Source organism: Pinus tabuliformis, chromosome 2_2 (genome assembly GCF_031772625.1).
Source record: "Pinus tabuliformis cultivar Carrire ecotype Pingquan chromosome 2_2, CPIR1, whole genome shotgun sequence".
NCBI lineage: Eukaryota > Viridiplantae > Streptophyta > Pinopsida > Pinales > Pinaceae > Pinus > Pinus tabuliformis.
This window is the reverse complement of record NC_142300.1, coordinates 594,894,503-594,908,044: the sequence shown is the minus strand read 5'-3', so window position 1 is coordinate 594,908,044 and position 13,542 is coordinate 594,894,503.

Here is a 13,542-nt window from a genome sequence, read left to right as displayed (position 1 = left end):
ACCTCCTGAAGTTGCTTCACCAATTGTGGCTCCTCCACAATTGTCTGAGACTTCTTTTGGCGATGCATGTTGAGAGGTAATGTACTTTCCCTCTCAACCACCAGGTCTCCAACATTTTCCTCGCTCCTCAAGGCTGTGCATGCATCTTAAACCTCAAGAGCATACAGGTTCTGTACCCGTGAACCGATCTATTTCATCTAACCCATGGTGATGTGTCTAAGGAGAACCTTTCCCTTACTGAAGACAACATCGTAGCCTTTGTCCTCCACCATCGTGATCGATACCAAGTTTTTCTTCAGTCCAGGCACATACTTCACATCAGTTAGGGTGATGCAAGCTCCATGCTCCCTATGAAAAGCGACCGTTCCCACTCCTCAAACACTATACTTTTCATCATTACCCATCTCTATGCACATCTGGAGGTCCTTCTCCTCCAAGGTACTAAACAATCTCTTATTTTCGGTCATGTGGAATGAGGCTCCACTGTCAAGAAACCAACCGCAACCCATCATCGATGAAACCATGCATGCGATGAGGGTAAAATCCAATTTGAAATGAGAGGCCAATGCTCACCTTTAGATCCTTCTGAGGATCCCTTCTTGTATTTCTTCAATGGACAATTAGTTGCATAATGGCCCACCTCATGACAATTAAAGCATCTCACTTTAGATTTATCAATCTTCTTCCCTTCATGAGAAGAACTCGATTTTGGATGAGAATCCTTCTCCTTCCCTTTCCTTTCCTTACTCACTGAGGCAAAATTTTCTTCATCCTCCTTGGATGAAGAACCATCTCTAGTGCTCCTCCTGATCTCCTCCTACATCAAATCCAACCACAATCGTTCCCAATCTGGTAGTTTCTCTCTTCCGTTCACTGAGTCCTAGTAGCTATGCCATCTCTCAGGAAGACTGAGGAGAACAAGACTCACCATATCATCATCGACTATTGTGATTCCTACACTTCCAAGCTCATCTCTACAGTTGGTGAGCTTGTTCAGATGTGTAGAGATCGTGTAGCTTTTTTCACACTTGATTTTCCGAAGCTTATCCTTCAATGCCAGCTTCCTCTGGTCGCTGTTGTTCTGATATAGATCCTTCATTGTCTTCCACATTGAAAATGGAGTCTCCTTCCCATGGAGACTCAAGACAATATGGTCTCCGACTCCCTCCAAAGGAATCCTCCTCGCTCTCGCCACACATTTCTTCCATTCTTCCAATTCTTGGCCATTAGCTACTGCTGGCATGGGGACTTCTTGATCAATGAAGTCCTTCAAACCGTTGTCCTCTAATACGACTTCCATGCGATCCTTCCAGGCTACGTAATTTGAGCTGCCATCCAAGGCATACTCAAGTCTCAAGCCATTGAACGCCATTGGTGAACTTTGAGATGTGATAAGAAACCGATTTTGTACCTACAATCAATAACTTCAACCTTCGAACTTCTTCCTTCTTTGTATACTGTTCTCCGCTTTGATCACCTTTTCTCTGATATCATGTAGAAATTTCACCGTAGATTAAATTGATTATGCAATATACTAAAGAAAAATAATTAATCTACTTCTACAATCAAACTTGCAAAAGCTTAATCGATTTGAGCAAGATCAAATAGAACACATATAACAGAGAAGAAGAATCAATACACCTGAAATACAGAAGAATACTTTGGGGAAAACCTCAACTAAAAACTCCACTATCTGTATTATCATACAAGTGGAAATATCTCAGGATTACACAAAGCTTTAGCTCTCAAGCTATCCAGATCTCAATAAAATCCCTCACTGCTACTCATAAACAGAATAGACAACACATATGCCTACCTTCAGTCCTCCTAGCCTCCTATTTCCTTGCACAGTTTCTCCTAGGTCCTCCATCTGCAACCTATGTGATTCTCACCCCACACACAACACTGACCTCTGAAATAACTGTGCAATCCTGAAGGAGATAATTCCTTCTACATGATGAGTTTCGTTTATAGGAAAATTCCTCCAACTGATACTACAATGTCCCTTTAATCTCAATTGGGTCTTTCTCTGAACTGACATGCATGAGCTATTTGTGAGAGAATATTCAGTTATCTAGAGAACACTAGTTGCATGCATGCATGCATTAACTGACTGAACTCACAATTAGGTCCTCCAACTGTTTGGAACTAATTTAACTGGACTTAACTTAGTTAACTGAGATAACTAATTACAACTCAAATACAACTCATCCTTATCTCCTTAATTAAGGGATAACTTCCTCAATCAAAGGGATAACTGTTGCATGTTTTCACATAGAATTCATGTTTTATTTTCTCCAACTAATTAACTCAAGATGAATTAATTAAATATTTTACAAACAGCTTCTAAGATCATATTCGAATTTTAAGTCTCAATTTTAATTTAGGGACTATTTAAAATTGGAATGTATCCCGAAATGCTATTTATAACTATGTTATTTTTAGCATTTCTATTTTTTGTTATTTCCAACAGAGTTGGAGTATATCTTGAAATGTTATTTATAGCAATGCTATTTTTAGCATTTCTTGTTGCCATTTTCAACAAAGTGTACTCTATCTACAGAAATTCATTATATTTCACTTAACTGTCTTGCTTGTCTTTCTATCCATGAACATATAATTTCTTGCAAGCCTGCTAATTCATCTATATATATATGTTACTAGATTATCCGATTTTATAACCTTTTAAGAGGAAAATATGTTACTAATCTATTCAAGAGTTGATATTGGGTGTGATAATTATCAGAAAGTTTATTATTATCTTTCCTGTCTACAATTTGAAATTTATAAATATATGTATTCTTCAGAGAACTTGTTATTTACTTATCTGTCTGAAAGTATAGGTGTTTTTCAGAGAACTTTTTGTTTTACTTATGTGTCTGAAAGTATCTCCTCCCAGCCACGAGTCTGGCAATTACACCCAGGCTCTCCCCCAAGCACTTTCTGTGTTCCATACTAGATTATCTAGTTACAGTGAGTACCTTGGGCCTAAGGACATCCGTCCAACCTCAAACTTTGTACTTTCGTCTTGATTGTGTTACGCAATTTTCCCGCTAGTTTTTCCACCCAGCTCTCAGATCCCTTTTTTCTCTCTTCCCCTCTCTATATTTTCCTTTCTAGGCAGAGGGTAAATGTTTTCTTGGCAAATGTTTCTTTTAACTAAAATTAAAATAGTTGTTATTTTGTAAAAATATTATTACCAATAATTTAGGTAATCACAACATATGTTTCCTGGCCTTCTAGCCTTAGTCAGTTAATATTTAACATCAACATGTAATAAAATTTAAATTAACCTCTAGCACAGATCAACTTAGTAACTTCAGTAAATTTTATGTGACTTGGGGTGTTACATCTCCCCCCCCATATGAGGAACACCAACCCTGGTGTTATCTCTGTTTTCGAAAACAATGTCAGATAAGTTTTCTGAATAAATTCCTCCTCTTCCCAAGTGGCCTCATCCTGGCCAAAGTGCTTCCACTGCACATTAACCTAGGTGATGGCTCGCTTCTGCAAGTTGGTTTCTCTCTGATCGAGAATATGAAGAGGTTCTTCGAGGAATTCTCTTTCCGGTTTGACCTGAAACAACAACAACAACAACAAAAAATTCAACTTTCAATTGCATCCCATAAAAAAACATAGTATATCCAATCATATAACCACTTAACCGTTTACCTGAATATTTTCCAAGTCAATAATGTGTTGAGGGTTATATACATATTTTGAAGTAAAGATACATGAAACACATTGTGATTGCGAATGTGGCTTGGTAGTGCTATCTTATAAGCCACATGTCCAACTCATTCGAAGATTTGAAAGGGTCCACAGTATCAGGGTGCTAATTTAGCGCAACCCCGCCACTGTAAGGAACTTTCACAGGGCTTCACTCTTAGAGAAACGTGATCCCCTGATTGAAACTCCCTGTATGTTCTCTTTTTATCTGCATACACTTTCTGTCTATCTTGGGCCGCCCTCAGATTTTGTCGAATCTTCTTAACAATTTCCCCCATTTCTACTAGCATGCTAGGACCCAATGCTAGCTTATTAACTGGATTATTCTAGTCTATGGGCAACCTGCACTTTCTCCCGTATAACACCTTGATGGGTCTCATACCTAGTGATTTGTGATGTCCATTGTTATATTTAAATTATACTATATGGAGGTAATCCTCCCACTTGTGTGGTTTCCGCATCACAAACATGTGTAGGATGTCCTCCAATACTTGATTTACTCGTTCGGTCTGTCCATCCGTTTGGTGGTGGTAGGATGTACTAAATTGGGTCTGGGTACCCAATCCCGAAAAGAGAGTCTTTCAGAACGTGGATGTAAATTTTACATCCATGTCAGAGATCACCACCTTGGGTATTCCATGTAATCAAAAAATCTCTTTCATAAAAAAATCTGTGATTTCCACGGTTTTGTACGTCGATTCACAGGTATGAAGTGAGTTGTTTTACTCAATTTGTCTATTACCACCATAATAGAGTCACATTGTTTCCTTATGCGGGGTACTCCGGTGATAAAATCCAATGATATGGTCTCCCATTTCCATTGTGGAATGGGCAATGGTTGTAACAACTCGGCAGAATGTTGGTGTTTTTCCTTCACCGACTGACACTCCAAACATTTGGACAAATACTCTGTAACATCCTTCTTCAATCCGGGCCAAAAGTACCCTTTCTTGATGGCTGAAAACATTTTTTGATAACCTGGGTGGCAAACATAAGGCTTCCTGTGAAACTCATCTAATATCAGTTGTTTAACTGAGTTTTGGTTAGGAATGTAAATTATGTTCCTAAAAGTAAGGAGGTTATCAGAATTTATTTCAAATTCTAATTTTTCTATTTTTAGTGGGTTTTCTTTTGTCTATTTCCAAAGGAAAGTATATTTCAGATCTTTATTAGTTGCTTCTTTTATGATTTCAATAATATTTGAACTTACTTGGCTCATTTGGACCTCATAGATACAATGTACCTTCCTGCTTAATGTGCCAGCCACACGGTTTTCCTTCCCTTTTAGGTGTTTCATTTCGAAATTGAATTCACTTAAAAATGTTGTCCATCTGGCTTGTCGAGATTTTAAGCTACACTAGTTCAAGAAGTTTGTGAGGCTGCTATGATCAGTTAGCAACAGAAATTTCTTCCCTAGCAGGTAGCGTCACCACATTTTAAGTGCATGAACTACTGCTGTCAATTCAAGGTCATAAGCGGAATATCATTGTTCATATTCCTTTAACTTTCAAGATTCATAAGCAATCATATTTCCTTCTTGTGTTAGCACCCCACCAACACCTTCTTTGCTTGCATCTGTGCAAACCACGAAAGTATTTTCTAGATCTTCTACTTTTAACACCAATGCGGTAGCAAGTAGGTGCTTTAATTTTTCAAAACTTTGCTGACATTCGACTGTCCAAGGAAAACACAACCCTTTTTTTTGTAAGGAGATCATTGGAAAGGCGATTTTGGAAAATCCCTCAATGAATCTACAATAGTATCCGGCTAATCCAAAGAATGATATGATATCACTGACATTCTTTGGGGCTGCCCATTCCATGATTGTTTTGATATTTTCTGGGACTACTGTGATGTTGTCTGCTGATATAACGTGACCCAAGTATTGAATTTGATATTTAAAAAAAACGCACTTCCTGAATTTGGCATACAATTGATTTTCCCTCAGTGTTTGCAATGCTATTTTCAGATGTTCTTTATGCTCCTCCCGATTCTTAGAGTATATTAAAATATCATTAATGAAAATCAACACAAATTTATCCAGGTAGGGCTGGAAAATACCATGCATCAGGCTCATAAAAGTGGTTGGGGCATTCATGAGGCTAAATGGGAATACCACAAACTCATAATGTCCATATCGAATACGGAATGTTGTCTTGTAAATGTCTTCTTCTTTTATTCTTATATGATGGTAATTGGATCTTAAATCAATTTTCGAAAATACCTTAGATCCTTGCACCTGATCAAATAGATCATCTATGCGTGGCAAGGGGTACTTATTCTTGATGGTGAGTTTGTTTAGTTGTCGATAATCGATGCATAATCTCAAAATCCCATCCTTTTTCCTGTATAAATAAGATGGGGGCTCCCCAAGGGGACACACTAGGACGGATATAATTTTTATCTAAAAGCTCTTGAAGCTGCATTTTGAGATTTTTTTAACTCAAGTATGCTCATGCGATACGGGGCTCTGGATATAGGGGTTGCACCCAAAATTAACTCAATTGTGAAATCAATATCACGCTTCAATGGTAAACCTAGAATAGATTCCATAAATACATCAACAAATTCATGAATAACAAGAATATTTTCTAGGGAGGTCATTTTATTTTTAGTGTTCGTGAATCCTACCTGAACAACATATATTTGACAACCCTTTCTAATACATTTTCCTAAATGACTAGCCATAATGGGACGTAGCTTGGTATTGGTTTTAATTCCTTGGAGCTTCTTCCTTTGGCTTGATTCAGCAATAAAACTAACATCTTTCAGTTCGCAATCTACTAGGGACCAACACTTTTCCAGCTAGTCCATCTTGATTAATACGTCATAAGAACCCAAAGGAATTATATTAAGGTCCACGTAAATAGGTTGTCCGAAAATCGTTGTGGGGCAACGTTTTTTTTTTGCTGTTATGCTTCTTTTTTTCCATGTGGCTAGTTGAACTAACCATGGTTTTGAAAACTTACTGCTCTGCAGTTGACATTTATCTACCACCTTAGGACTAACATAGCTTAAGCTAGCGCCTGGGTCAAATCTAACAGAGTCTGGTTGCTTAGTAATCATACGTTCACATTCGTTCATGGTGGGCTGAAATTCTGCTTGATGATCATCCAAGGCAGTGTTAATTCTGGGCATACTCCTTGCCACATCCCCAACTGTGGATGCTTCTTGCATATCTGATAGTTGTTTTGTTCTTTCCTTATGTGGACAATTATTGTAATAGTGAGGTTCTTCGCATCCCCAGAATTATAGTCGTTGTTTTGATTGTTGGTCATTAACTAATTTAGTAACTCCTTCTGACTGTCTGTTTTCTGAATAAACAGTCTTGGACTGATTTCTAGCTGGAAATATGTTAAGGGGTTTTTGTTGTACATTTCTACCACTAGAAAGTCTTTAGTTTTTATCTGGAGTCAATCTTCTACCTTTCCTGTTTAAACTCCCTTTTGGTCCTTCATTCTTTTGTTTCATTTGCTGGTAGAAGATGCGAGATTTTTGCACAGCGTCATCCATTGTCTTGGGTAGTCAAATTCTAATTTCTCCTTCATGAAGTTGGGTAAGCTGATGATGAACCACTGAATTTTGGCCTTCTCTCCTTGCATGTAAGACACATAGCATAGCAAGGAAGTGAATTGTGTCACGTACTCATCCATGGTTAAGGTTGCCAACCTTAACTCATGAAATTCCTTTTCTTTTTCATCGTAATATCGTTCAGTTAAATATTTGTCCTTGAAATGATTTTGGAACTCTTGCCAGGTGACTTCCTCTTCATTGACCTTCCTTACTATTTTGATTTCTTCCCACCACAAGATGGCCTTACCTCTTAACTAATAAATTGCTAATCGTGCCTTCAATTTAATTGTGTACTCATAAATCTAGAAATATTTTCCCATATCAATTAGCAAGGGTTCTACCGCCTCTTCTGAGTCCCCTTCAAAGAGTGATGGCTTGATCTTTTTAAATTCGCCTTGTAATTCAATCTTTTGTCTTTTAGTTTTGCGTTGGTCGGGGACACTGTCGGAGCGCCCTTCCTCGTCTTCCCCATGTTTCTCGGCCGACTTAGCGTTTTCTTCTCCATGTTGAGCCGTCAGGGTCTTCTCCCGATCCTTAACATTGGGGTCTGGATGCCTTTGATTTTGTCAATTAGACAGACTTCTGAGAATTTTCTCCTGTTCTTCACATAATCTTTCATTATCTACTTTTAAATTCGTCATTCAAGCATGCAGTTGTTGGACAGTCTCAAGTAACACCGCATTAGCTTGTCGTGATTCTTCGCCGAGCTATATCCAAATATCATGATTAGCGTTTACATACATGGTTCCAGGTGGATTGGTTGGCCCTGGGCTCCCCTACATTTTGCCTTATCTCTTTCGATGGTGCAATCTCTGTGTTCACACAAAAGTTTATTTAGTTAAAAAAAAAACAAAAGCGCATCTATTTCCAGTGCATATCTTATTCCCGACGAGTCTCAGTGTATGAACCTGAGCTCTGATACCATTTGTAACATCCATATACATAAAAAAAAAAAAAATATTTTCACCATTTCCATTTATTCTGTCAAATAAATAATTAATTAAGATCTCAAATAGAATCGAGAAGCATTTAATGGGTTAATTCGTGGATATGGAAGGCACATGGGTTCACACTATGTTAATTAATACATTGTGTAAAGGTGGCGGTCACCATAGATTAACCATAGCATTGAAATTAAATTTCCCCTGGGGCCCTCCAAAATCCTCGATTTGCTCATAGTTGGAACTTAAGGTTAGGCCACGCGTTAAGCGCAGGGCCATCCTTCAAACTACAAGAATTAATGTGACAGGGAATGGAATATAGGTGGGATCCTTCTTGACCGTCAGTCTATGGAGGTGATCTGACGGTGCTGGAAAGGGTAGGGTTTTACCTAACTATTTGAGGCACCCACCGGCCGATGGTTAGTCATTTTTGCCGTTAGGTTTGGGGTTCTTGCTGCTCCGCAGCGTTTTACCTCTGCAATGGATCGATGAGGCCTGAACCCTTGTCGTCATGAGCTGTGGCGTCCTCCACCTACCTGACAGCAACAGGTAAAATGTTCTTTATTCATTTGTTCATTCTCAACGATTTACACTACAGAGGTAGAGCTTAAATGGTTACTGTCTAGTTGAACCATGTTTTATTCTTTTCAAAATGTTTGCCTTCTTCTCCCAGGAACGACTCGGGTTGCTCAGCGTTCAGGGAGGATGACCTGGTTGAAGGCGTTTTGACAAAGTTAACCTATGGGTTCTTTAATGTCGAATAGTTGACCTTCAATACTTGTATAAGAATATATATATATATATATATATACTGAACGGACTGAACCAACATTTCATGGTTTTTGTGACAGGATAGGGACTGCTACTTAAAGGAGGTTCTTCACCCAAAGGTGAATATCTCTTATTCATTTCTTGCTCAAGGTTTCTGAATCAGTGTCGAAATTTCTGACTAGAGATTGTCGTGCAGGTATGCTTACTCGCACCTTGACTTTTTTCGAGATGGTAGCTGAATAAGGTCGCGCCCTCACTAGATGCTCCTTCGATTTTATACAAGTTGGAAACTACTCCTATTATGAAGTAAACATGCATATAGTTTTCTCGGTGGTCGGGGCCGAGACAGAACCACTGCTCTCTGGTCCTTAGCTTATTGAGACCGAGTCTAAGAGTTGGGTTTTAAATGGCTGTCAAGGGATTATGATAGTGATACCCATCTTAGCCTTACGATTGTTTTGGCACTTTATATGAAGATACTGGCAAGAACTGACAAGGTCAATAGAAAATTCTTCTATGGTTTTATTGGTCCTATGCGACCAAAGTATTGTTCTGCTATCTGCCTATTCCAACCGTCATCATTATATCATGTAAATCTTAACTTTTCCTTAACGGATTTTAAGCTTATTAGCATGAAATTTACACTATCGATTGAGGGTATACAATATTTCTCTACTTCCGTTATCGATTGAGGGTATACAATATTTCTCTACTTCCGTTATCATGGTACTTCCGTTCCACTTTCACACTAAAGCACTCTCGAACGCTGAAAGAACAAAACAAAAGCTTACTGTATAATTCTTTGGGATCTCCGCGGCTAATACAATTTGGTGCAGATTGCGACTTATAGTTTAAATTTCTTTTTGCAGTTGAGGTTATTATCAATTGCAATATTAATAATTTTATTGACTAAGCATGAGTATTTAATATTTTTATTAAATTGATTATCACTGAGTATTTAATTTTTTGATTAAATTTATGAATTAATATTTCGAAGTTAGTTTATTTTTTATTATTGATTTTTATTATTGATTATGAGTTGAAATTTAATATTTTATAAAATTTATTAATTAATATTTCGTCATTAAATTATTATAGAAAATAAGTAGAATTGAGATTATTTTAAATTTTATTAAATTATTATAGAAAATAAGTAGAATTGAGATTATTTTAAATTTTATTATCATTATTAATTATGAATTAGTATTTAATATTTTATTAAATTTATAAATAAATATTTGGTTATTAAAATATTATAAAATTTCTAAACGATATATTTTTTTCTAATATAAATATGGATTAGGACTTAGTATTTAATATTTTTATTAAATTTATGGATTAATATTTGACTCGCAGAATAGAGATCTAGATTTTTAAACGTCTTTTTTTATAAATATATATTAGGACTTAGTATTTAATATTTTTATTATTTTATGAATTAATATTTGATTACTAGAATAGAGATCCAGTAGCGTTAGAATTTTTTTTAATTTTTTTACTATTAATTATGAATTTGTATTTAATATTTTTATTAAAGTTATGAATTAGTTTTTGATCACTAGCATATTATAGAGATTAGTAATTAGGTAGAAGTGAGATTATCTTAAGCTTTTTTATTATTGACTAGGAATTTGTATTTAGTATTTTTATTAAATTTATGGAATTTATATTTAATATTTTTATTAAATTTATGAATTAGTATTCCACTATTAGAATATGATAGAAATTATAATATTATCAGTATAGATTTATTTTAATCACGGATTTATCAAGAGTTGGGAAGGATCAAATCTCAAACTTCAAAAAAGATTTACATTGCAATAGATTTATTCTCTTTTAGTGCTGGGTAAATATGTGATTAAGATAAATTTATATTGGCAAGCTTTCATGGTTTAAATTGTATTTTTCAATATTTTATCATTATCAATATTTTATATTAAAAATTGGATGAGTTACACATTTTCCTCTTATTAAGAAATAACTATATTATTTTACCTTGGATTACCTTTTTCTTTCAAGAAATGAAATGTTTTAATAAAGTAAACATTAATACCCATATATAAATACAAAGAGAGAGAGTATACTGAAATATATTAATTAATATGGATATTCAAATATTTCAAGGTAAACATTAATACACAAATTATATATATATATATATATATAGAGAGAGAGAGAGAGAGAGAGAGAGAATACTAAAATATATTAGTTGATATGGATATTTAAATATATATATATATATATATATATGAGAGAGAGAGAATACTAAAATATATTAGTTGATATGGATATTTAAATATTTCAAGGTAAACATAATGCACACATTATATATATATAGAGAGAGAGAGAAAGAGAGAGAGAGAGAGAGTACTAAAATATATATTAGTTAATATGGATATTCAAACAATTTATTTAAGTTCTATGTTGAGATATTTATAAGAGAAATAGATTTTTTTTATATAAAATTATATTATTTAAGATAGACATCCAAATATTTTATTTATTACTTAAAGAATGAAACTGAAATATGAAAGAAACAAGTACAATGAAAGTGAAATATCAACTCAATTAATTGTTGTGTTAATCATCCTATCCTGTCATGATTTTTTTCCCAGGATGCCTGAACGCCAATCTATGCAAGGCGCAGCTATTTGCCTGAAGATCTTTTTAGCTTCGTTTTTATTCTTCTCTTCTCATTTTGCTGGTATCTCCTCTCCAATATTTGGTCCTTTGCTATTCGGCTGATCTGTCTGTTCCTTTCTATGGGTAATATATATTGTAATCAATATGTGGATATGTGGACTTTCTCTTTTTTGGTTCTGGGTCTGTTTTGGGACAAATTCGGGCCTTGTGGGCCATTTTGAGGTCATATATAGGTCTAGCTATTCCAGTATCTGTTATGGTGGTCTTCGGACTATATGCATATGAGTTTCATTTCTAAATCACAGAAGGTTTCTTTATCTGCTGTATATGCAACTATATGTATGAAGGTTTTTTTATATTTCCTTAATATAAATCTATGCTGGTTTTCTCTGAAAAAAAAATCATTTTTTTATTGTTTATTTAATTTTTGTTTTTGCAAAAGATATTTTTATTTTTTTTTTTTAGGAAAGTGATATACTTACACATCTCCCTCATACTCGATTGTAAAATGAATGTTTTGGCTCAATAAAGATTAGGTAGAATTGGGATATATTTGTTTAGATAATAATGTATTATATTTGATGTTTTTTAATGTAGTTGGAGAATTTCAATTAAAAACAAATTTCCATTTATAATTTTGCAATGTTTTAAGAGTGTAAATACAATTTCAAAGCAACATTTAATACAATTACATATTTAATGTTACTGATAACTACAATAGTAATATAAATTAAACCAATCTAGATTCATTTTAACTCCAAATCTACCAAGTTCCAAGAAAAGAGGTTTACATCTTAAAATATTTGATCCCTCTTTTTTCTTGGTAGATCTGAAGTTAAGATGAATCGTTTAATTATTAATTATAACTAATTATAATTTAAAAATACTTATGAATTTTATGTAAATTTTATTTTATTTTGTTGTTAAATCTAATTTTAATTTAGTTTTATTTTATTTTGACCAAGTCAAAATGTTAAACAATACAACATCTCAACCATTCTTGGCTAGAGATTGATAAATGTTGGTAAGCATCAAAACACATCGCACATTATCAAAATTTAAAAAAATAAAATAAAGTTTTAGTTATCATGTAGATTTTCATAGTTAATATCTTGATAGCTAGAAAACTAAATGGTGTGCTAGAAAGAGCATAAATATAGAGAAAATATGATCGGGAAAAGAAAAGGAAATGAACATTATTGATTTAATATTATTAATTAATTTAATTATTTTTTTATTTGTTATTAATAATTAATAATTAATAATTAATAATTGTATTTATATTTACGAGGAAGAGAAATATTGAAATCAAATTTAAGATAAAAGAAAGAAAAAAAAATTAAAATATAATAATAATAAATTTAAAATTTTAAAAAATAAAGAATAGTAAAAGTTAATGTAAAAAAATAATAAAATTTGGTTAAAATAAAAGATTAACATTTATATTAAAATATTAATTCTTTGAAATATTGAATAATATTATTGTCATCCTCTCGAAAAGAATTTTTTTTTTTTTTTCATTTATCCCATGCATAAGCCAATGTTGTTAGCCACGATGTATGAGTACATAATCTCATGCTATTTATTCACATCACATGTATTACTTTTGATTTATCCATAATTCAAAAAAAAATTAAATTGTTTTCTATTCACGCATACAAGGGTCCATTTACCAATGAAGATGGCAATCTTCGACATTTGCTCAGGCCTACGGGGCAAGTTCGATATACACCGTCGATTAGGTATGGGGAGATGGGTCATCGATCCATGATTGTCGACTCTGCCACCTTACTGTTGATAGATTTGGAATGTTGTATTAATGCCTGCACTACCATTGTACGTGGCGTCTGCAGCTCTGCCCAACACTGCTACTGCCTCGGGATCC